Source organism: Nicotiana tomentosiformis, chromosome 10 (genome assembly GCF_000390325.3).
Source record: "Nicotiana tomentosiformis chromosome 10, ASM39032v3, whole genome shotgun sequence".
Classification (NCBI taxonomy): Eukaryota; Viridiplantae; Streptophyta; class Magnoliopsida; order Solanales; family Solanaceae; genus Nicotiana; species Nicotiana tomentosiformis.
This window is the reverse complement of record NC_090821.1, coordinates 26,769,577-26,795,731: the sequence shown is the minus strand read 5'-3', so window position 1 is coordinate 26,795,731 and position 26,155 is coordinate 26,769,577.

Below are 26,155 nucleotides of genomic sequence, written 5' to 3'. Positions count from 1 at the left end.
CGATCCCCCGATTCTATACCATGAAGCCTAGGAACTTGCCCGAACCAACCCCGAAAGCACATTTCTCGAGGTTGAGCTTCATGTTGTATTTCCTTAAGATTTCGAACGTTTCTTGCAAATGAGTTAAATGGTCCTCTGTGCGCATTACATTTCATGAGTTTTCAACCTAAAATCTAGGTTTTTCATGGTGGAAATTGGTGGTTTAGGTAGAATTAGGGATTTTTGCATAATTGGAATTTAGACCTTGAATTGAGAACAGATTTTGAAATAAATTATATAATCGGGCTCGGGGGTGAATGGGTGAATGAATTTTGGTGCGAACCTCGGGTTTTGACCAAGCGGGCCCGGGGTCGATTTTTGACTTTTTGGGGAAAAGTTTGGGGAATCTAAATTTATACATTGTAATTGATTTCTTTAGTAATATTTGATATTATTGAGTTGTTTGTGGATAGATACGAGTGGTTTGAAGGTGGATTCTAGAGGAAAAATGGTAATTGAGCATTGAGTGGCCTTTGGAGCGAGGTAAGTGTTGTGTCTAACCTTGACAGCAAGAGACACACATTAAATAGGGAAAATGTCTTTTTTCCCTGTTTCTCCCATTTTTCTCATATTGCCTCTTTCCCTGTCTTAATTGTTACATACTCTACTTGTGTTCTCATGCCTAATTGCTATGTGTTAGACATTGTTTCCTCCGGTTAATGATATTAGTTCTTCCATAGTTTCATTATCTCCTGTTATTTGCTTAAGCTGGTTTACCGGTACCTTTCTGTTGTAGATTCTAAATTGGTCTCGCTATGTAGTATTACTTATATGGATTTTCGTGGTGTACAAGTTTCCTAATTGTTTCGGTTTGGAATTTAAGTATTGTGAAGGGTTTCGTTGATTTAAATTGTGAAATTGCTGTACATATTGAGTAATTAATATTGATATGGTGGGATCGGGTTGCACGCTGCAACAGGGGGAATAAAGGTGATATATTGAGGTTGAATAAGGGTGAATTTATATTGTACGGTGGGAACGGGATGCACGCCGCAACAGGTGTAACAAGGGAGAACTATGATTGTGTTATTATGATATGGTGGGATTGGGTTGCGCGCCACAACAACCTATGTGTTTATGTTTCCCTGAGCTGTGTTGGCCTTACAATATTTTCTTTTGCACTTAAGGATCAGTAATTTCTGAACACTGTTGATATATCTCCGGGAGTTGTTGTATTCCTTGCAATTTACTGCTTTCTTCTATTCTACATTTCCTATTCTGCTTTTATTATATATACTGCGTACAGGTTGTAGTGTGAGTGACCCGCCTTAGCCTCGTCACTACTTCGTCGAGGTTAGGCTCGGTTCTTACCAGTACATGGGGTCAGTTGTACTGATACTGCACTCTGCACTTCCTGTGCAGATTCTGGTGCTGGTCCGAGCTGAGCGTGAGGTTAGCTGCAGGATTCATCTGACAGGAGACCCAAGGTTGATGTGTCGGCATCCGCAGACCCTGGAGTCCCCTTCTAGCCATTGCATTTTACTGTTTCTTTCCTTTCAAAAAAAGTTGTATTTCTTTCAAACATTTACTTGTAGAAAAATCTTAGAAGTTCGTGAATTATGACTCCAGATTCGGGTTGTAGTATATATATATATTGAGGCTATTATATATTTACGCACTCATTTTAAACTCGTTATAGCTTATTTTTTGTTATTTAGTGAAATGTATAAGAAGTTGCTTAATGATTCTCTAATGTTGGCTTGCCTAGCAAGTAAAATGTTAGGCGCCATCACGGTTCCGACGATGGAAATTCCGGGTCGTGACAAGTTTGTATCAGAGCACTAGGTTGCCTATGTCTCATAATTCACAAGCGAACTTAGTAGAGTCTGGGGGATCGGTACGGAGACGTCTGTACGTATTTCCTAGAGGCTATGAAGTTTAGGAACAAATTTCAGTTCTATTCTTCTCTGTCGTGTGATTTTGTTTCCTCAATACTGATTGAACTCTTCTACTCTTATTCTCTCGCAGATGGCGAGAACACGTACCGCTTCTTCAACTGAGCAGCAGCCAGAGCCTCCGGTAGCAGCTCCTACGAGGGGCAGAGGTTGAGGCCGAGGCTGTGCCAAAGGCTGAGGCAGGGGCAGGGCTCAACCCAGAGCCCGAGCAACATCCCCAAAAGCGGAGACTCAGGTAGAGTTTCATGAGGAGGTTCCAGCCCAGACTATTCCTAGCGGACTAGCTCAGGTTCCGGAGGGGTTCATTGCCACCCTAGTGCTTCAGGACGTTTTGGTCCGTTTGGTGGGACTTATGGAGAGTGTCGCCCAAACTAGCGCATTTCCCATGGCACTAGCCATCTCTCAGGCTGGAGAAGGAGCCCAGAATCCTACTAATCACACTCCGAAGTAGATGGCTCCCCAGTATCAGACTCCAGCCGCTCATCCAGTCAGTGTAGTTCTGTTGGTTGTTGCGGCACAGACCGGTGATGGGTCAACTATGTATTCTAAGGCTTTATGGAGATTGGACAGGTTTACCAAGCTCTTCCCAGTTCAATTCAGTGGTGCTACTTCGGAGGATCCCCAGGAGTATCTTGACACCTGTCATGAGGTACTACGGAATATGGGTATAGTGGAGACCAATGTGGTCGACTTTGCTGCATTCCAGATGACGGGTTCCGTCAAAAAATGGTGGAAGGATTATTTGTTACCAGACCAGTTGGGTCGTCTGCTCTTACTTGGGACTAGTTCTCTCAGCTCTTCCTAGAAAGGTTTCTGCCTATCATATTAAGAGAGGAGCATCACCGTCAGTTCGAGCGTCTCCAGCAGGGCAATATGACTGTTACTTAGTATGAGACCAGTTTTGTGGATTTGGCCCGTCATTCTCTTCTTCTGCTTCCTACCAAGAGAGAGAGAGAGGGTGAGGAGGTTTATTAACGGACTTGCTCAGCCTATCAGATTGCAGATGGCTAAGGAGACTGGAGTGAGATTTCTTTTCAGGCGGCTGCCAATGTTGACAGGCGAGTCGAGATGGTTCTTGCACAGGGAAGTCAGGGGTCTGATAAGAGACCTCATCATTCCGGTGGGTTCAGTGGTGCCTAATTTGGAGGTAGGGGTACCTTTGGTAGGGGCCATCCTCCCAGGCCATTTCATTCAGTGCTTCAGGCATCCCACAGTGCTTCAGGGAGTCGTGGTCCTTGTGTACCTCATTCTGGACAGCCAACCTATAGTGCACCACCAGCTCCTATCAGTGCACCTCCTATTCAGAGTTATTACCGTGGTCATCCGGCCGGTTTGGGTCAGTATCAGTTTCCACATCCAAAGTACCATGATGGATGCTTCGAGAATGGTGGTTATGGGCATATCAGGAGGACCTGTCCGAGATTATTGGGCATCCCGCCACAGCATCAGGGTTCTCGTGCCATTGTTCCGGCACTAGCTGTCGCACCGCCTGCTCAGCCAGCCAGAGGCAGGGGTCAGGAAGCCATAGGTAGAGGCCAGACTGTTAGAGGTGGAGGTCAGGCCATTAGAGGTGGAGGCCAGCCAGCTAGAGGCCGTCCTAGGGACGTGATTCAGAGTGTAGGGGCCCAGTCCCGATGTTATGCTTTTCCAGCCAGGCCTGAGGCCGAGTCATCCGATGCTGTTATTACAGGTATTGTTTCAGTTTACAGAAGAGATGCTTCAGTTCTATTTGATCCGAGATCTACTTACTCCTATGTGTCATCCTATTTTGCTTCATATTTGGTTGTGCCTCGTAATTCTTTGAGTGTTCCTGTGTATGTGTCCATACCCGTGGGGGATGCTATTGTTGTAGATCATGTTTATCGTTCGTGTGTGGTCACCATTGGGGATCTTGAGACTCGTGTGGATCTTCTACTTCTCGATATGGTCGCTTTTGATGTCATTTTGGGTATGGATTGGCTGTCACCTTATCATGCTTTATTGGATTGTCACGCCAAGACGGTGACCTTAGCCTTGTCGGGGTTGCCTCGATTAGAGTGGAGAGGGACTCCTGGCCATTCTACCAGCAGAGTTATCTCTTGTATGAAGGCTCGATGTATGGTCGAGAAGGGGTGTCTAGCGTATTTGGCTTATGTCTGCGATTCCAGTGCGGAGGTTCCTTCCATGGATTCAGTGCCAGTTGTCTGTGAGTTTCCAGAGGTTTTTCCTGCAGACCTTCCAGGGATGCCACCCGACAGGGATATTGATTTCTGCATTGACTTGGCTCTGGGCACCCAGCCCATTTCCATTACGCCATACCATATAGCCCCGCCATAGTTAAAAGAATTGAAGGAACAATTGCAATATTTGCTTTATAGGGGCTTCATTAGACCTAGTGTCTTGCCCTGGGGTGCACCTGTGTTGTTTGTGAAGAAGAAAGATGGATCGATGAGGATGTGTATAGATTATCGGCAGTTGAACAAAGTCACCATCAAGAACAAGTATCCATTGTCGAGGATTGGTGATTTATTTGATCAGCTTCAGGGTGCCAAGGTGTTTTCGAAGATTGATTTGAGAGCTGTCTACCATCAGTTGAGGATTAGGGCATCCGTCATCCCTAAGACAGCTTTTCGGACTCGGTACGTGCATTATGAGTTTCTGGTGATGTCCTTTGGGTTGACAAATGCCCCAACAACATTCATGGATTTGATGAACAGAGTGTTCTAGCATTATTTGGAATCCTTTGTGATCGTATTTATTGATGATATCTTAATCTACTTCCGCAGTCGAGAGGAGCATGAGCAGCATCTCAGCATTGTACTTCAGACTCTGAGAGCCAGCCAGTTGTATGCTAAATTTTCAAAGTTGCGAGTTTTGGTTGGATTCAGACGCTTTCTTGGGGCACGTTGTATCAATAGAGGGCATTCAGGTAGATCCTAAGAAGATTGAGGCAGTTCAGAATTGGCCTAGACCCACTTTAGCTACGGATATCAGGAGTTTCTTGGGTTTGGCAGGCTATTACCGTCTATTTGTGGACGGGTTTTCATCTATAGAAGCCCCGTTGACCAGGTTGACTCAGAAGGGTGCCCCGTTCAGATGGTCAGACGAGTGTGATGCGAGCTTTCAGAAGCTCAAGACTGCTTTGACTACAACGCTGATGTTGGTGTTCCCCACAGGTTCATGATCTTATACGGTATATTGTGATGCGTCCCGTATTGGGCTCGGTGCGGTATTGATGCATGAGGGCAAGGTGATTGCGTATGCATCATGGCAGTTGAAGGTTCATGAGAAAAATTACCTTGCCCATGACTTAGAGTTAGCAGCCATTGTTCATGCGCTGAAGATTTGGAGGCACTATCTTTATGGCGTGTCGTGTGAGGTCTTCACGGATCATCTGAGCCTTCAGTATTTGGTCAAGCAAAAGGATCTCAATTTGAGGCAGAGGAGGTGGTTGGAGCTATTGAAAGACTATGATATCACCATCTTGTATCATCCCGGGAAGGACAATGTGGTGGCCGACGCATTGAGTAGAAAGGCAGCGAGTATGGGCGGCCTTGCGTTCATTCCAGTCGGTGAGAGGCCGCTTGCATCAGATGTTCAGACTTTGGCCAACCAATTTGTGTGGTTGGATATTTCAGAGCCCAGCCATGTTCTAGCTTGTACAGTCGCTCGGTCTTTTTTGTTTTAGCGTATCAGAGATCGACAGTATGACGACCCTCATTTGTTGGTCCTTAGCGACATAGTGTGGCACGGTGTTGCCAAACAGGTTACTGTTGGAGAGGACGGAGTCTTAAGGATGCAGGGTCATGTTTGTATGCCTAATGTGGATGGACTTCGTGAGTTGATTCTTGAGGAGACCCATAGTTCCCGGTATTCTATTCACCCGGGCGTCGCCAAGATGTATCAGGACTTGCGGTAGCATTATTGGTGGAGGAGGGTGAAGAAGGATATATTTGCTTATGTAGCTCGGTGCCTGAATTGTCAGCAAGTGAAGTATGAGCATCAGAGACCTAGTGGTTTGCTTCAGCAGATAGAGATTCCTGAGTGGAAGTGGGAGCGTATCACTATGGACTTCGTTGTTGGACTCCCATGCACTCAGAGGAAGTTCGATGCCATTTGGGTCATTGTGGACAGGCTCACTAAGTCAGCGCATTTCATTCCTGTGGCAGTTACCTATTCTTCGGAGCGGTTGGCAGAGATTTACATTCGCGAGATTGTCCGTCTTCACGGTGTGCCCGTGTCTATCATTTCTGATCGAGGTACTCAGTTCACCTCGCACTTTTTGAGGGTAGTACAGGGTGATTTGGGCACACAGGTTGAGTTGAGCACAATGTTTCATCCTCAGACGGACGAACAGTCCGAGCGCACTATTTAGATCTTGGAAGATATGCTCCGCGCATGTGTTATAGACTTCGGAGGATCGTGGGATCAGTTCTTGCCCCTTGCAGAATTTGCCTACAACAACAACTACCAGTTGAGCATTCAGATGGCGACCTATGAGGCATTATACGGTAGGCGGTGCCGGTCGCCAGTTGGGTGGTTCGAGCCGGGGGAGGCTCGATTGTTGGGTACAGATCTAGTACACGATGCCTTGGATAAGGTCAAGATTATTCAGGATCGACTTCGCACAACTCAATCCAGGCAGAAGAGTTATACAGACCGTAGAGTTCGTGATGTTGCATTCATGGCCGGGGAGAGAATGTTGCTCCAGGTATCACCCATTAAGGGTGTCATGAGGTTCGGAAATAAGGGCAAGCTGAGCCCTTGGTATATTGGACCTTTTGAGATTATCGAGAGAGTGGGAGAGGTGTCTTACAGGCTTGCGTTGCCACTGGGGTTATTAGCAGTTTATCCGGTGTTCCATGTGTCCATGCTCCGAAAGTATCACGGTGATCCGTACCACGTGTTAGATTTTAGCTCTGTCTAGTTGGATAAGGATTTGAGTTACGAGGAGGAGTAGGTGGCTATTCTCTCCCGGCAGGTTCGACAGTTGAGGTCTAAGAATTATCCTTCAGTTCGAGTGCATTGGAGAGGTCATCCCATTGAGGCAGCTACTTGGGAGTCCGAGTCCGATATACGGAGTAAATATCCATATTTCTTCACCAGTTCAGGTACTTTTCTATGTCCGTTCAAGGACGAACGATTGTGTTTAGAGGCGGAGAATGTGATGACCCGATAGGTCATCTTATATTTTAGAATCTAATTTTGTGTTTTGAGGTCTCAAAAACCTTATTTTAGCCTTCTTCGATTTGCGTGCATAGTTCGGGTGTTCTTTCGGAAAGCTTATATGTTAAAAACTGATAAAAATAAAAACTTTTGCCATAGAAATTCATTTAAATTGACTTCGGTCAACGTTTTAAGTAAACGGATCTGGATCCGTATTTTGACGGTCCCGGTGGGTCCGTATCGTAATTTGGGACCTGGACGTATGCTCGGAATCAAATCTAGAGGTCCCTAGCCCGAGTTATTGATTTTTGTTGAAATTGTAAGTTTGAAAGATTTATAATATTTAAGAATCGACTGATGTTTGGATTTATTGATATCGGGTCCATATTTTGGTTCTGGATCCCGGTACAGGTCCACTATAATATTATTACTTATCTGTTGAATTTGGTGTGAAACGAAGTTGATTTGACGTGATTCGGACGTTCGGTTGTGAAAATAGAAGTTTTAAAGTCTTCTTAAAAATTTCCTTTGATTTGGTGTTCGATTAGTAGTTCTAGGTGTTATTTTGGTGTTTTGATCGAGCGAGCGAGTTTGTATGATATTTTAGGACTTGTGTGCATGTTTGGTTTGGAGCACCGAGGGCTCGAGTGAGTTTCGGATAGGATATGGGGTGAATTGGACTTAGAAAAAATCTGGTGTTTTGTTGCAGCTGGTGTTCTGGTGCATTTTGCTTCGTGACCGTGAAGCCATTCTCGCTATCGCGAAGGGGATCTGGTTTGGGGAAGGATTTTTTCATGATGCGAACGCAAGACCATGGTCGCGAACGCGGAGCATTGGGGGGTTTGCTCTACGCGAATGCGACCCGTCATACACGAAAGTTTGGAGAATCTAAATTTATGCATTATAATTGATTTCTTTAACAATATTTGATATTATTGAGTCATTTCTGGATAGATACGAGTGGTTTGGAGGTGGATTCTAGAGGAAAAGCAGTAATTGAGCACTGAGTGGTCTTTGGAGCGAGGTAAGTGTTGTGTTTAACCTTGACTTGAGGGAATTAGGAACCCTCAAATTATTTTCTATGTGAAATTCATGTGAGCGGCGTATATGTGAGGTGACGAGTGCTTATGCGCCGCCAATTTATCTGTTTTCCCTCTTTCTCCCATTTTTCTCATATTGCCTCTTTCCCTGTCTTAATTGTTATATACTCTACTTGTGTTCCCATGTCTAATTGTTATGTGTTAGACATTGTTTCCTTCGGTTAATGATATTAGTTTTTCCATAGTTTCATTATCTCTTGTTATTTGCTTAAGCTGGTTTACCGGTACCTTTCTATTGTAGATTCTGAATTGGTCTCGCCGTGTAGTATTACTTATGTGGATTTTCATGGTGTACAAGTTTCCTATTTGTTTCGATTTGCAGTTTAAGTATTGTGAAGGGTTTTTGTGATTTAAATTGTGAAATTTTTGTACATACTAAGTAATTAATATTGATATGGTGGGATCGGGTTGCACGTCGCAACAGGAGGAATAAGGGTGATATATTGAGGTGGAATAAGGGTGAATTTATACTGTACGGTGGGAACGAGTTGCACGCCGCAACAAATGTAATAAGGGTGGATTGTTTGGTGGAATAAGGGTGAACTATAATTGTGTTATTGTGATATAGTGAGATCGGGTTGTGCGCCACAACAATCTATGTGTTTATGTTTCCCTCAGCTATGTTAGCCTTACGGTATTCTCTTTTGCACTAAGGATCGGTAATTTCTGAACACTATTGATATATCTCCAGGAGTTGTTGTATTCCTTACAATTTACTGCTTTCTTCTTTTCTGCATTTCCTATTCTGCTTTTATTATATATACTGCTTACAGGTTGTAGTGTGAGTGACCCGCCTTAGCTTCGTCACTACTTCGTCGAGGTTAGGCTCGGCTCTTACCAGTATATGGGGTCGGTTGAATTGATACTGCACTCTGCACTTTCTGTGCAGATTTTGGTGCTGGTCCGAGCTGATCGTGAGGTTTGCTGCAGGATTCATCCGACAGGGGACCCAAGGTAGATCTGCCAGTGTCCGCAGACCCTGGAGTCCCCTTCTAGCCATTGCATTTTACTGTTTCTTTCCTTTCGAAAACAGTTGTATTTCTCTCAGACATTTACTTGTAGAAAAGTCTTAGAAGTTCGTGAATTATGACTTCAGATCCGGGTAGTAGTATATATATATTTAGGCTATTAGATATTTCCGCACTCATTTTAAACTCGTTATAGCTTATTTGATGTTACTTACTGAAATGTATAAGAAGTGGCTTAATGATTCTCTAACGTTGGCTTGCCTAGCAAGTGAAATGTTAGCCGCCATCACGGACCCGACGGTGGGAATTTCGGGTCGTGACAATATATGTTTTTGCAAAATCATACTAATTACCATTTTATCCATTATAAGAATAAAAAATTAATCAATCATTTTGTTTAGAACTTCCTATATAGATAATACATTTAACATAATATTGGAACTACTTTCATACTTATACAATATTTTCTGTTTATTGATGTTTTTATAATATACAAAATATTACATTTAATAATATATATATATATATATATATATATATATATATATATATATATATATGAGAGAGAGAGAGAGAGAGAGAGAGAGAGAGAGAGAGAGAAGTGATTGGCAAGAGTCAAAAGTAAAGTATCCGATAAATATTTTCTCTTTGAAAATAGAATTTTTATTGAATAAAAATAATTATGATTAAATATTTAAAATAATTAAAGGATAAGCTAATAGTAAAAATTTGAATCCGAAAAAGTTAAACTATATTTAATATTGAGAAAAAATTAGTTAAACTCTATTTAGTATTGAGAAGAAAATTAAGTGTTTACATAAACTAATTAGAAAAAATATTAATTTAGTTATTCTCCAAATTCATCATATAAGTATTGAGGTTGATAAAACCCTAGGATACATAAATTTGTCTCCGTAAGAAGAACAATGAAAGGAACTAGAAGATAGAGCAAAACCGTTTATAGTATAATATCAAGAGTCATTGATAAAAAGGTAAACTTGAAGCAATAAGCATGAAATAGAAGAAAAAATATATTCAGAATGAGTTGTCATCATTCTTTTTCTTTTTGCATTATTCCAACAAATGACAGGTCCCAATGTTTTCATTTCACATTTTTAAAAGTCCAAAAGATTTATTTTTTTAATATGTATTATTTGATAAATTTTTAAATAATTGTGATAAAAGTACTTTTGTGTTATATATTTATGTTAATATTAGGTACTAGGAACACCAACAGTTTTCATATAATAATTCTCTCAAGTCCAAGGAAATATTTTGGATAACTTTTTTTTTTCCGTATTAGATAATAGCAATTACAACAATTTAGTATTTTTAAAAATTATTTATGTGATTTCTTAAAATTTCATACTCATTGATATGAGGCACACATAAAAAACGTACCTGAAAACTAGATTACTATAAAAGTGGAAGGATCTAATGTAAAAAATTGATAGACCAAAATGCATGCACATATAAAGTTACACGATTTTTCTACCTTTTAATTAAACACTCATTCTATATCATTTGTGTATAAAAATATCAGTATATATTCTAATAAATACTACTCCCTAGATACAAATTCTCTCATTAACTTTTGGCAAACTCTTTAACTCAACATCGACTTATAGAAGTACTTATGAAAGGACATCATGTCAAGTTCAGACAACATAATTTTAGAGAATAAGAGTCGATTATGTTATAATTTGTTATTAATTTATTTTTATTAAGTATATTTTATTAATTAATATCACAAGAAAAAAAGGAAATCAGATAACTTCAATAATTGGAGGTAAAGCTTAAAGTTACAATGAGATATCTGAAGTGTGAGGGGTTGGAGCAAGACTTATTCATTTATTTTAGCTAAATCGGATCAATTCAATATTTTTGAGGAACCTACAGTTTTTTATTTTGATATTTATTTTATAACATTTGTTCTTTTTATATACACTTTATATTAATTACACTATACACATGTGCAACGCACGTACACTAATACTAGTAATTTTAAAAAGGGTGCAGAAGTTGGGAGAATTTTAGGAGCGTTCTTACAATCTTCAACTATAGAGTAGAAAGATTGATTTTGATAAGTAATCAGCCATACCAAATTGCGAGACCAGAACATAGGATTATGCCAATTTTTGCATTTATTTAAAGAGTTTAAGCTAGCGTATGGACATAGATTTAGTGAAAACTTGAAAAATAAATTTGAAATTATATTAAAAAATAATTTTTGGAAGTTGAAGTTGCATTTGGACATGCATTTTATTTGAAGAAAATTTGAAGTTTTGTGAGTGGAAGAAATATTTTCACCCAAAAATTTTCTTAAACTAGTTTTTGGGAACTAGAAATTTTTTTCAAATTGTTTTTCAAAACATGACCATATTTCATACACAAACAATATTTTCGAAAAAAATTAAAAAAATTATAATTAAAATCTAAGGCCAAACGGGAGCTAAGATTTGACGAAATACATAGCTAGAGCCCTAGTCGTCCGCAACGTCCAAATAGATACCTTAACTATAAGAGTTGCCAATTCCACATCTCCTCTCGACTTAAGCGTGATTCGTGGACCTATCACGCTGACATGGCAAAGTGAATGCTTTTTGTTCACATTTGAGAGCATAGAATCCTCAAAATTAAGTTTTTTCTTCTTTTAAAAATAATCTTACTTTATATGGCCCCACTTACATTCATCTTTACACTTCTCCTTCATCAAATTCTTTTTGGTAACGCCTTATAGGAAAGCTATATATATCCTATTGGTACATTTGCCTGTTTTTCAACAATGTTTACCCTCAAATCAGATAACAATTAAATTTATAAGTGATTTTAAGGATACGTGGATTTATTTGACACAAAGTAGTAAATAAAGGCAAATTAAATAAGTAAGGATGAAGTAAGATCAAACCACACGAGGAAGACAATTTAAGACTTAATGAGGTATTTGCCCTCGATCTGGGCTCGTAATAACAGGCACCGACAAACGAAAGCAGAAGAACTAATAAGAGAAAAAATAATGGTATATTGCCTTGGAATGTGTGTTATACCCCTCCCCCCCCCCCTTTTATGGATTATCATACCCTCTTTATATAGTAGATGAGTCCTACTTTAGGTACAATTCTATAAAAGGTAAAAAATTATTTTTCACTGACTGCCGGTTCTTTATCGGTACGTGCCGAGATTCCTGCCGTAATATCCGGCTGGTAAAGGATATTTCGATCTTCCGTTGGCTATGCTGACAATGTTTCTTCAAAATCATTTGGGGCTAGGACCGATTCCGGGATCATGGCCTCGATATTCTCGAAGGCAGACGTCCTATCTCTAGGTTCTAGCCCGGTAGGACTTGGAGTCGATCTTTAGTCCTTTATTGTCATGTCTTGAGTCTGGCTTACCATGTCGGAAGCTAGGATTCACCACAAGCTCGATTTCGATCGTATACAGATAGTCCCCTCATTTTTTCGAAGAGTAGACGACGAGAAACGACATGAGCTTCCGATTCTTACTTCGATACATCGTGATAGAAACGACAAAATAACCGAAACGTCTCGTCAGTCAAGTCTTGATGGCATTAAATGCATGTCAGCCGCCGGTCGGCCATTTCTGGATGCGAACCGTCGCTAAAATACTATAAATACCTCTTCGTTTGTTCATTTAAACTTCACATCCAAACCTTCTACCCTCGTATCCTTAAGATTTCAATACTTTCTAGCGCTTTCACTCCGGTTATCTGAGATCGTTTACAAGAACTCTTGTTTATCTTCATCTCAAGCCAACAAGTACAATCCTTCAACTTCCTATCTTTCTTCATTCTTCCTCCATTTTAAAGAAATGGCAAAGACTTCCAAAACCGTTCCCCAGAAAGAAACCCCTTCTACTTCGCGGTCGGTTGCTTAGGCCGAGGAGACTGTTTCACATACTGCCATAGATGAACCAGTACCGGAACCCCCTTTGAAAATGTTCATCCCCGGAGGATGATCGGTCAATGCCGATTTCAAGGTTGAAAAACCTTCCTCCATACAAAGCCGGTGTGAGGAGGTCTCGAGATATATCTGCTCGATCACTGAAGAAGTCCTCCCTATGGTCCGAAAAGACTGCAACTGGGTCGATAAGGACATAGTGATCCCTGAACCCGATGAAGCCATTAGCACCCATGTCGAGGGATACCAAAGTGTTTCCACTTATCCCTTCACATTGGGCCCGATGGACCCGGTCACCATAGATTTTTGTAAGAGGTACGAGGTATGCCTCGGTTAGATTCATCCTTCGCTCTGGAGGATTGTGATCCTCCTCCGGTTATTCGTGAGCAGAATCGATGGGTGCTCGTTCACTGTCGACTATCTTTTACGCTTGTACAATCCCCGAATCATTCGGGGTGGGGGGAGGGCTGATATAGCTCGCACGTTGGGCCAACAAAACCCCGTTCTCGAGTATTGATGAAGATCGGGATCGGGGATGGCAAGGCCATTTTGTCCGAGTGAGGACTTCGAATCTGATCCCAGCTGAGCGCATGCCATTCCCTAAGAAGTGGAATACACCATGTAAGTACAATTTTATTTTTCAAAAGTCAATTTTATGCTTATTCCCTTCTTTCTTATCGGTGTTTTGTGGTGGCGCAGCCATCGCTCGGGTCCCGAATGCTGTCTCTCGACTCAAGGAGTGGGTTGAGGGTATCGTATCACAGATTCCCTACTCCGAGCGCTCACGGAGAAAGCTCTCGAAGGGTCGTTGGGAGGCCCGTTCCCATGGTGAGACTCCTTTATTGAGTAGGTAATATTTGGATTCCTCTTTTATCATTAAGTCCTCACTCCCTTTATTTCTTTTTGCAGGTTTATCCAAGGATGCCGAACTGAGGCCTCCAGCCTCTAGCGAGGACCTACCTACCGAGTCCCCTGCTTCGAGATAGGCCGAAGGAAAGAAAAGAAAGAGGGCTCCGAGTTCCCCGAACTTGGAGAAAAAGAAAACAAGAAGAAGGCTGGTGCGCAAACCAAAAAACAACATCAGTGCCCGAGCACCACCTTCGGATTCGCTCTACCGGCTGAGAGACGAATTCGAAGAAGAAGAAGAATCCTTTGTCCTGATGGCCCACGTGTTGTCGCAGCTCAAAGGGCAAGGGGCCTCCGAACCAGAGAATCTCGAGATCGACCTGCCTCAAGCTAAGAAGGTCGATGAGGAGGCTGGGGCCGAGGCTTCCCGGGATGCGGGCAGTGCCCCAAAGGAAGCACTCCGTGTGATAGACATCACCGAATCACCCTCGTTTACTGAGTCCATGTATAACAAGGCCCAAATAGTGAAAGAGCATCCCAACAAGAGGGCCAGTGGAGCAGATGACCCCTTCCGCAATTTTTTGATGGCGTGGACTCCACTGCCACGGATGACATCACCGGATTAGGTGACTTAGAGGTACCAAAGAAGAGTCCATCTTCGGGAGCAAGCAGGTCTTCCTCGAGCCCGAAACTGATCAACTGGTTCCCAACTCCGAGTGTGGATCCTGACCGGAAGCGATCTGTTATCATCTCTGTTCCGGAGGATGCCCGGGTCCTCTCCGCCCCCGTAGGAGTGGCCAGCTACCTTCGGTTCCTGGTGATCGAGGAAGACCAAGCCAAGATGAACGAGGTAGATGTGTCCTACCTGTTCAATGAAGCACAATAGGCGCTGAACTGGGTAACATCAGATATCTCTCGATGACTTCAATTTCTTTTTTTGTACTCAGACTAATCCATAGATAATCCTAACATTTTTCTTTGTATTTGTAGGCCTCGGTACTTTATCATGAAACTTTCCTTCGGTATCAGGACGAGCTGAACCAGCTAGATGTCAAAGTCCGAGGGCTCACCGAGAAGAGAGACACATATAAACTCCTCAATGAGCAACGTAAAGGAGAGGCTAAGAGCCTTCAAGATGAGTTGGAGGTGGCTCGAAAGGAACATGCTGACCTGGTTGAACAGGTAAAATATTTGAAGTTAGTGACGATGAGCTAGACACGGTGACTAACAGTCAGAACCTGCAGGTCCAACAGAAGAATGATCGGATTGACCAACTCTGAGCTGAGATGGATGCAGTCAAGGTCGAAGTTGAAGAATGGAGAGGCAGGATGGACCGCCTGGCTTCGGAAAAGAAGACTGCTCGGGCGCAGTTGATCTTGGCAGAGGTCCAGCATTGGGCAACAAAGGAAAAGGCCAAGGTGCAGGCCTAAAAAATTGATGAGCCCCAGTCTCAGCTAAGCTCGGCCATCTCCGATCGAGAAACCCTTGCCTAGGAGCTCAAAACGGCCAAGTCGGTGTTTAAAGTGACCAAAAATGATGTAGACAAGATGGTGGCCCAGTATAAGGCTGAGGTCGAGGTAGCCCAGAACCGCTTAAGGGATATGGTCGAATACACGAAGTGGTAGTTCCGAAGGGAGGCCCTCGAGGAGGTTCACGCTCGAGGTTTTGATGTGTCAGCGGAGATCGCGACCGCTAAGGTGTTTGAGGCCGAGGCCAAGAAATTGGCGTACCCCGAGAATGAAGAAGACTCTGAGGGATCTGGCGGACTCGAGGACAGAGGAGACTCCGATGGTCCTGATGTCGAGGCGGACTCCGGTGGAGGCCAAGCCGTTTAAGTACTTTGTGTACTTTTCTTTGTCGAGGCCGTTTGGCCTTTTTAAATATTTCTTTGTTTTTGCACCTTTGTGCTTTTTGTTGAGGCCGTTTGGACTTTGTAAAGATATTTTTATATATATAATTCTCTTTTTCCCTCCGACAGTTTCTAGGCTTGCTTCTTTTCACTTTTTTCTTTATGATTGTGGAGATATCGAAATGCCTTAGCATGTAATATTTAGGTCTTTCTTGGAGGTTTGAACAAGCCTTTCTTTCGATATTATTTTTTTTACGATTTGTGGGGGCTTGGTATGATTGGAAGATTTCCCCAAAACACTTAGAACGTTTTAGATGATAATTTTGCCGAGGGTAGCCTTTTGAACCGGTTTAGAAATTTTGAAGGCCTTATTTTTTTTGTTACGGGTCTCGGACGTCTCCGAGCTATTTTAGTATGGCCGTAGCCTTTTTAGTTCGGGTATTGCCCAGTGGGCTTGTTACCCCGAGTTATCTGGACTTGCCCAAGATAACAGTCCCCGAATTGGGATGGCCGTAGCCTTTAAGGTTCAGGCACTGCCTAATAGGTCCTGTGCTCCTAGGCTCTGATAGCCCCGACCGTCCGAGTTTGTCTTGAGAGCGATCCTTTGAAGCCGGATAAAGGCGGCCCTTGGGCTCGATATCTTTAGGGGATCGAATGTAGGAAATTCTTTAAGAGAAAAGAAAGAAAAGAAATTATTTAAGGGACAAGATATTTATCCGCAAGGTAAAAACTTCTTTTTATTTCTGTACGTAATATGTATGGTTAGACATATGTACAAGTTTTGTGTCAGGGCTCGCGTACTCTATGTGGGCACGGTTCATTTGACTATTTGGCCCTTACAGTAAATCATATTGATCGAGCTGAAACCATTCGATTACAAAGTTTCTTTCTTTGCTAAAGTCATTATCCGAGGGTGATGCCCCCTAGTATTCGAGGCCGATCATAGAGAAGCCTCGAATACTGTTGTCGTGATCTTCGACACCAGTTCGTAGATGACCTTCAATTCTAAGTTAGCGCGATTTACTGTTGCCTCGTTAAAAACCTTGCCGGAAAACCCATTTGGGACAAAATCGGTTCAAGGGAAAAAGAGTGCAACGCGTGCTTTCAGGCCTAAAAACTGTGTCGTTCTTCGACGGTCACCTACAAGTGTTAGTTCAAAATGCAAATAAGTAAAAGGAATGAATGGGGTCGTACCTTAGCAGTAATATCGCTTCAAGTGAGTTATATTCCAGTTGTTCGGTAGTTGCCCACCATTCATTGTTCCGAGTTTGTATGATCCTTTTCCGGTTATCTCGATAATTTGATAAGACCTTCCCAGATCAGCCCCAACTTTCCTTCGTTAAGGTTACGGGTGCTTAGTGTAACCTTCCTTAACTCTAAGTCCCCAACATTGAAATATCGAAGATTGGCTCTTCGATTATAATACCTCTCGATCTGCTATTTTTGGGCGGCCAACCGAACAAGGGCGTCTTCACGCCATTCATCTATCAGATCCAGGCTCGTATTCATGGCTTCATCGTTTGGTTATTTTGTTGCATATCGAAACCTGAGTCTCGGTTCTACGACTTCAACCGAAATTAGAGCTTTGGCGCTGTAAACCAATGAGAACGGGGTGGCCCCGGTACTGGACTTCGAGGTAGTACGGTATGCCCATAGGACTTCGGGCAGGATTTCCTTCCATTTTCCTTTGGCGTCGGTCAACCTCTTTTTGAGATTTTGGAGTATGGTTTTGTTGGTGGATTCTGCTTGTCCATTCCCAATAGGGTGATAGGGTGTTGATAGGATCCTTTTGATCTAGTGGTCTTCGAGAAACTTGCTTACTTTGCTGCCGATGAACTGTTTTCCATTATCGCACACGATCTCGGCCGACATTCTGAACCGACATATGATATGGTCCCAAATGAAATCGATGACTTCCTTCTACCTGACCTTCTCATATGCCTAGGCTTCCACCCACTTAGAAAAATTGTCAGCCATAAATAATATAAATTGAGCCTTACTGGGTGCCCATGGAAGGGGGCCAACGATGTTAATCCCCTATGTCATGAACGACCAAGGTAACAAGACCGAGTGCAACAGCTCCCCGGCTCGATGAATCATCAAAGCATGCCTTTGACATTCATCACATTTTTGTACGAACTCCTTCACATCCTTTTCCATGTCAATCTGGTGACATTCATCACATTTTCGTACGAACCAATGATTCGACGCCTGAACGATTTCTGCAGGTGCCTTCATGAATTTCCCTCAGAACGTACTCGGTATCTCCCGGTCCTAGACATATCGCGAGTGGGCCATCGAATGTTCTTCTGAACAGGGTTCCGTCTTCGGACAGACTAAACCGGGGTGCCTTCGTACGTAGGGCCCTCGATTCATTTGGATCAGAGGCCAGTTTTCCGGTTTTTAGATATTCTATATATTTGTTTCTCCAGTCCCACGTTAGGCTCGTCGAGTTTATCTCGGCGTAGCCTTCTTCCACCACCGATCTTATGAGTTGTTCGACTATCCCCGAGTTGAACTCATCATCTTCAACTGACGACACCAAGTTAGCAAGGGCATCGGCCTCACTGTTTTGATCCCGAGGTACGTGTTGTAGAGTCCACTCCTTGAACCAGTGTAATGTTACCTACAACTTATCCAGGTACCTTTGCATTCGTTACTCTCTAACCTCGAACATCCCATTAACCTGATTTACTAGTTGCACTTAGCTTCGATCACCTCCGCCCCCAAGCTTTTGGCTAGTTCGAGACCTGCAATCATGGTTCCTAATAGATTGACTAACTACATTGTCTATTGGTGGTTTCAATTCGATGCTAAGTCCGAACCCTTTTGCGTGTAAGGCACCGTCCCTAAAGAGGTTCCAGATCCCCGAAAAAGTCCACGAGTTCAACAATAACTCTCTTTCGACCTTGCATATTAGGGCCGACGTAAAGTCGGCCACAAAGGCTGCCAAAATTTGAGATTTAATGGTGGTCAATGCCCGATATTCAATATCGTACCCGCTGATCTCCATGGCCCATTTGGCCAACTGTCCTGAGAGCTCGGTTTTATGCATTACATTTCTTAATGGGGAAGTAGTCACAACACATATAGGATGACATTGAAAATACAGTTTCAGCTTCCTAGAGGCTGACCTAACATAGCAATTTCTCCCGAATGGACCATATTTTAAGGAGTTTAGATACCTCATCCTTGATGAAAACATGTTTGACCTCGGACAGGGGTCTCCTCTTCTGCTTGACCGGGTGGAACTTCGGGTCCAGGCTTAGTTTGTGAGTGGTTATTTCTAGTGGGATCCCTGTCATATCAAGGTGGGACGAAGCAGAAAAATCTTCGTTAGCTATAAGAAGTTCAATGAGTGTTTTCTTGAGCTCGGGGCTTAAGCCCGTGCCTAGGTATACCTTTCGATCGGGCAAGTGTTCGATTAGTACGATTTGCTCCAGTTCCTTGACTGTTGATTTGGTAGCGTCGGAATCATTAGGGGCTATGAAGGATCTGGGAACTCTGTAGTTGTCGTCCTCGTCTACCCCTTGTTTTTTTGGTTCTGTCGGGGCTGGTACCGGTAATTGCTATTTGGCCTCGTCTTTGGCCACCGGGATCACCTCATCGACCGCGAATATTTCCTTGGCGGCCAGTTGTTCCCCATAAATTATTTTGATTCCTCCGGGTGTCGGGAATTTCAGCACCTTGTGCAGTGTTAAGGGTATTGCTCTCATGTTGTGAATCTATGGCCTCCCGAACAAAGCGTTGTATCTCATATCTCCTTTGATTACATAGAACTTGGCTTCCTGAATAGTTCTGGCGACGTTCACCGGTAATGTTATCTCCCTTTTAGTGCTCTCACATACCATGTTGAACCCGTTCAAGACTCGGACTGCATGTACGATCTGATCTTGTAGGCCGAGTTGTTCCACGACCCTTGATATGATGATGTTGGCTGAGCTACCTGGATCAATTAACACACGCTTAAATCGAGATTTATTAATGAGTACCGATATTACCAGTGAATCGTTGTGGGGCTGCACGATCCCTTCAGCGTCTTCATCATTGAAAGACAAGATTCCTTCCGGTACGTAATCCCGAGTCCATTTTTCCCTTGTGATGGATACCTTGGTGCGCTTTAGCATCGGTCCCTGGGTAATGTCGACCCCACTGATGATTATGTTAATGATGTGCTGAGGTTCCTCCTGCTCGGTGTGTTTATTAGAATCCCTGTTCCTGGAGTGGTTCTTGGCCCGATCACTCAGGAACACTTGGAGATGTCCGTCGTTGAACAGCCAGGCCACCTCATCTTTTAATTGTCAACATTCTTCTATTATGTGGCCATGAGTGCCGTGATATTTTTCACATTAGGTTAGGATACCTTTGGGCTGGATAGGACTGTATAGGTTGAGGCCATCTGGTATCTTTGATGCGTCCAATGGCAGATACGATAACGGCGACATCGATGTTAAAGTTGTACTCTGATAATCTTGGTGGTTCTTTAGGCCCGACGGGCCTGTCAAAGCTGCTTTTTCTCATGAGTCCCCAGTTGTTTTGACCTCGATCATTTCTCCTTTCATTTATTATAGAGTTCCGCCCAGACCCACAGCTTCTTCGGTCTCTATGGTACGGCTGATACCAATCCCTGTTTGATCTCGGTTCAGGATCGATGTCTCTCTTCACTTTGTTGATGGTTCTGATGGGATACACGGACTCAGAAGGGGCCCCAAGCTGATCATCTTCAACCCTAATGTTCGATTGATACCAATTATGGACATCGGCCCAAGTGATGACCGGATATTCTACCAAGTTTTGTATTAACTTTTTTGAAGCCAACGAGCTTCAAATGTTGAGTCCTTGGGTGTAAGCCTGAATGACCCAATCATCAGCGATCGGAGGCAGTTCCATCCATTACATTTGAAATCGGGACACGAACTCTCTGAGCATCTCATTATCATCTATTTTACTTTGAAAAGGTCTGACTTCCTGGCCTCGACCATGATAGCCCTGGCGTGTGCTTTTACGAAGGAATATGCAAGCATAGCGAACGAGTCAATGGAATTAGGAGGTAAGTTGTGATACCATATCATAGCTCCTTTTGACAGGGTCTCCCCGAACATTTCCAACAAGATAGACTCGATCTCATCATCCTCCAAGTCATTCCCTTTGATGGCACATGTATAGGAGATTACATACTCATTTGGGTCAGTCGTGTAGTTGTACTTAGGAATCTCGGGCATGCGGAACTTCTTAGGGATCGGCTTCGGAGCCGCGCTTGGAGGAAAAGGTTTTCGAATGAACTTCTTAGAATCTAGGCCTTTTAATATCGGATGTGCTCCTAGGATTTGGTGGACCTTGGAATTGTAGGTTTTTACCTTTTTATCATTAGCTTCGATTTTCTTCTCTCCCTATTCTACCCATTTTGTCAATTCCTCGAGCATCTTTATGATCTCGGGGTTGGTCCCCGATTCATTTTTAGTTGGCCTCTCTATGACAGGTTCGTTTCTGTGGGTGATGTTTTGGGATGTATTGGGTTAATTCTACTCGGTGCACGGCTTTGGTTCTGTAACTGTGCTATCGCCGCTTGTTGAGCCTGCAACATTTCGAAGATCATCCGCAAATTGATCCTGTCCCCTCCAAAGTCGTGGGTACTTCGGGCTGCTGATCGGGCTTCACCACAGACGCTATTTTCGGGGTCAGTAGGCAGATTTGCGTCTATGGCCATATGTGAGTTAGCGTCGATCGGGTAAGCGACCGGAATTCCGATGGGATCAACAGGTGGTACCTCGCCATTCCAACGGGAGTTTGACATTTTGAGCTTTAACCTGAAATTAGATATACTCCAAAGAACAAGCGTAAAGTAGTGTGTGTTATAGAAATTCGTATCACATAGCCACTATTATTCTTAGCCCCATGGTGGGCGCCAAGCTGTTTACCCTCAAATCGGATAACAATTAAATTTATAAGTGATTTTAAGGATATGCAGATTTATTTGACATAAAGCAGTAAATAAAGACAAATTAAATAAGTAAGGATGAAGTAAGATTAAACCACACGAGGAAGACAATTTAAGCCTTAATGAGGTATTTTCCCTCGATATGGGCTCATAACAACAAGCACTGACGAACGAAAGCAGAAAAACTAATAACAGAAAAAATAATGGTATATTGACTTGGAATGCATGGTACCCTCCCCCCCTTATGAATTACCAGACCCTCTTTATATAGTAGAGGAATCCTACTTTCGGTATAATTCTATAAAAGGTAATTTTTTTTATTCACTGACTGCCAGTTCATTTTCGGTACGTGCCGAGATTCTCGCCGTAATATCCGGCCGGTCACGGATATTTCGGTCTTTCGTTGGCTATGATGACAATATTTCTTCAAAATCGTTTGGGACTAGGACCGATTCCGAGATTATGGCCTCAATATTCTCGAAGGCAAGCGTGCTGTCTCCGAGTTCTAGCCCGGTAGGACTAGGGGTCAATCTTCAGTCCTTTATTGTCATGTCTCGAGCCTGGCTTACCATATCGGAGGCTAGGATGCACCACAAGCTCGATTTTGACCGTATACACAGTTATTGATGAAGTTGTCGGAGAAGTGTTCACCAAATTTTCAACAGCTGGCACATGTTTGGGAATGTTTACTCCAAGAAGAAGAAGAAAAATGTAGGGTTCACCAGAGTTTCAACTATCAGAATTGCTGCAACGAGGTTGGGGAATTTTTACTCCAAGAAGAAGAAGAAAAGATGGGGGAGGGAGATGATTTTCTTTTCTTGTTTTGTAAAAAAATGATATCTATTTTCTTCTTTTCAAAATACTTGTGTCATTCCATAATGTGTTTATTTTGTATGTCAGAGCGATTGTATTTTACGCTTGTGATATGTTGGACTCGAGTATCCACGAGTCATACTGATGATTATTGGCAAGTAGTGGAAGAGATATGAGGGCAGTTTGATCAGAGAGGTGTTGGGATGGATATGAGAAGATTCATATGGGCATTTGAGGACTGGAAATTTGCTTGTATAAATGGTGAGTAGGATGTATTGCTTGGTGCTTTTTGAACCAGGTATTTGCATTAGTTTTGTATGTGAAGGATAAGGCAAGAACGTTTGTCTCTCTCTCTCTGGCAATTCCCCTGCCCCACAGACAATTGTCCATTTTTGGTAAACAATACTACTGACTCATCACTATCATGGTAAAAGTATCTATTTGGTTATTGTGGACAACTCGAAGAAACTATGTATGTATTTCATCTTAAAATTAAACATTGACAAGTTTTTATTACCAATACTTAAAAGCTAATTGCAGTAAGTGTTTACACTAATATTCACCCCGTTCAATTTTAAATGGCAATATTTAGTTAGTATTATAAAGTTTAATATAACAAGAAGAATTTTTGACCCATAAGCTAAAAGTACATAATACAAAATATCAAAACTAACTCTTATTATTAACAATCAAATGAGAGATGAAAGGAGTTTATGCATGTTCCTTTATTTTTTTCTCTTCTAATAAAAAATCAGTTATTAAATAAGGTAGGATTCTTACTAGCCATAGTAATAAATAAATAAAAAGAGTTATAAGGTTCAATGCTATGAAAAGTACTATCGATTCGGGGGTCTATGACGCCAATTAGTTTATTTAGGTATTCGTTTATATGATTATTCTCATATACCATAAGTCTTCTATCGTTGCAAGCCCTTTCCATTCGGTAAGCTTTCTCTTTCACTCATATAACTTTCTGGTTTAGTTCATCGACTTAAAATACTGAATAAAAATAAAAATATATTAGTAGCATAACAAAAATGCCTTTCTCGTTCTTAATATTTTTTCTCGCAGCAATTATAACCTCTTGGCATAATTGATGACTACCTTTTCGAGGACGGTATCTTTTTGGTTAATATCAGCCCTGCTCATATGGACTTCAAAAATACTTTTCTGAAATCACTAATTAGGTTGATCCGACCAAGAAAGGCATAGAACTTCTGGGCATTACTGAGGCTGAGTATTATATGTTTATCTCACGATCCAAAATCTTACTAAGGTCGTGATGGAACCTAACCGTACCTCCTAGGTGAACCAACCATCATACTAATCTAAGAGCCATGATAAGGAATAATAATTCTCATGAAATATCATAAATCATCAATCAATCAATATTAGTGCGGACAACATTCAACCCTAGAAACTGGTAGTACGATATTATGAGTAACTACAATTGAATAATAAGACAACTGTTCATGATATAATACATTACTATTTGAAAACAACAATAATAACTAGATAAGAGAGAAGATAACTTCAAAGGTAGAAGCAAGGTAGCTCACCACGAAGACTCCAAGTATCAACCCAACACTAACTCCTGAGTCTCTCTTGTACCAAGAACAAAGTCTACAAAAAAATATAAAAAGTACAATAATTAAAGTTTACTCAGGAAGTATCAAGTTTAACCCAAAGTAGTAGTGAGATTTTGACAAAAGATACTCACGTCTTATAACCTGTACAATTCATAAGCATATACAATAATAGAGAAACTTCTAAGAAATTTTAGCCTCAGTTAAGCCCCAGATAGATCCAAATGATAAGATTCTAGTCTAGGATAAGCCAGTAGGGCTAGCACATATCCCAAAGGTATTCTCGCTACTCCAATGCTTCAGGTTGCATTGGTCCGCATGGTCAGTTTTATGGAGAGCATAGTCCAAGAAGGTCTACTTCATATGACACCAGCCACTTCTTAGGCCCGGGGAGGAACCCAGACTACCACCACTCGTACTCCGGAGAAGATGTCTCATGGATATCAGACCCTAGGAGTATTACCAGATGGGGTGGTTCAGCTTGTTATTACCGTGCAGCCTGAGGCTAGGATCGCGATGTCAGTTGAGGAGTTGAAGAGGATAGATAAGTTCCAGAAGTTGTTTCCTCCTCACTTCAGCAATGCACCATCAGAGGATGCTTTGGAGTTCTAGGATCGATGTTTTAAGATTATGGGCAATGTGGGACTAGTAGAGTCCAATGGATTTGATTTCACCATCTTTTAGATGCATGGTTTGGCAAGAGATAGTAGCAGACTTATGAGATGGGCAGACTAGTAGGATCACCTCCTCTTACTTGGGCTCAGTTTTCACAGCTTTTCTGGGAGAAGTTTATCCCCCTTACTCAGAGAGATGATTTGTAGTCAGTTTGAGCGCCTTCAGCATGGTAGTATGACAGTAACCCAGTATGAGACGAGATTTGTTGATTTGTCTCTCCATGCATTTATCCTAATCCCTACTAAGAGGGAGAAGGTGCAGAGGTTTATAGAGGGGCTTGCTTATGGTATCAGACTTTAGATGGCTAGAGACACCGAGACTGAGACTTCTTCACTTAGGTAGTGGAGATTTCTATGAGGATTGAGCGCATTCAAGGCCAACAGAGAGAGGCAAAACGTGATAAGATGCCTTGTCATTTTGGTATTTTCTATGGTGCCTCGTTTGGTGGCAAGGGTCATTTTGGTAAAGGTCATGCTGTTCGACCAATACAGTTAGTACTTCATATTTCACATAGTACACCAGGTGGCAATGGTTCTTATGGACCTCATTCCGAGAAGCCAACATTCAGTTTACCTCCAACTCCCATTAGTGAACTCTGATTTAGAGGTACCGTGGTTGTTATTTGGGTTGTTAGGGTCACTTTAAGGTTTAGCAGCCACATCATCAGAGGGGTTTCTATGTGTGTGAGGATTTGAGGCACATCACGAGGTATTGTCCCAAGTCACAGAGTAGTATACTATAGTAGGGTTCTCGTGGAGTCATGTGATGCAGTTATTATAGGTATTATATCAGTCTATCCTAGAGATGCTTTGGTGTTGTTTGATCCAGGTTCGATAAATTCGTATGTGCCTTCATATTTTGCATCGCACTTGAGCATGCCTCGTGATTATCTAGATATTCCTATTTCTGTGTCTGCAACTGTTGTGGATTTTATAGTAGTTGATTGGGTGTATCGGTCTTGTGTTGTTACTATCAATGGTTTTAATACTATAGTTGATCTCTTGTTGTTGGATATGGTGGATCTTAAGGTTATTCTTAATATGGGTTGGTTTTCCCCATATCACGCTATCTTGGATTGCCATGTTAAGACTGTGACTTTAGCTATGCTGGGTTATATAGAATAGAATGGAGAGGCACCCTTGGCCATTCTACGAGTAGGATGGTCTCATTTTTGAAGGCTCGGCATATGGTTGAGAATGTATGTTTATTATGCTTGGCATACATTCGAGATGCTAGTGCAGGGTTCTTTGTACAAATTCAATACCAGTTGTAAGGGAGTTCCCAGAGGTGTTCCCTGCAGATGTACTAGGCATGCTACTCAGTAAGGATATTGATTTTTACATTGACTTGGTTCTAAGCATGCAACCCATTTCTATTCCTCTAT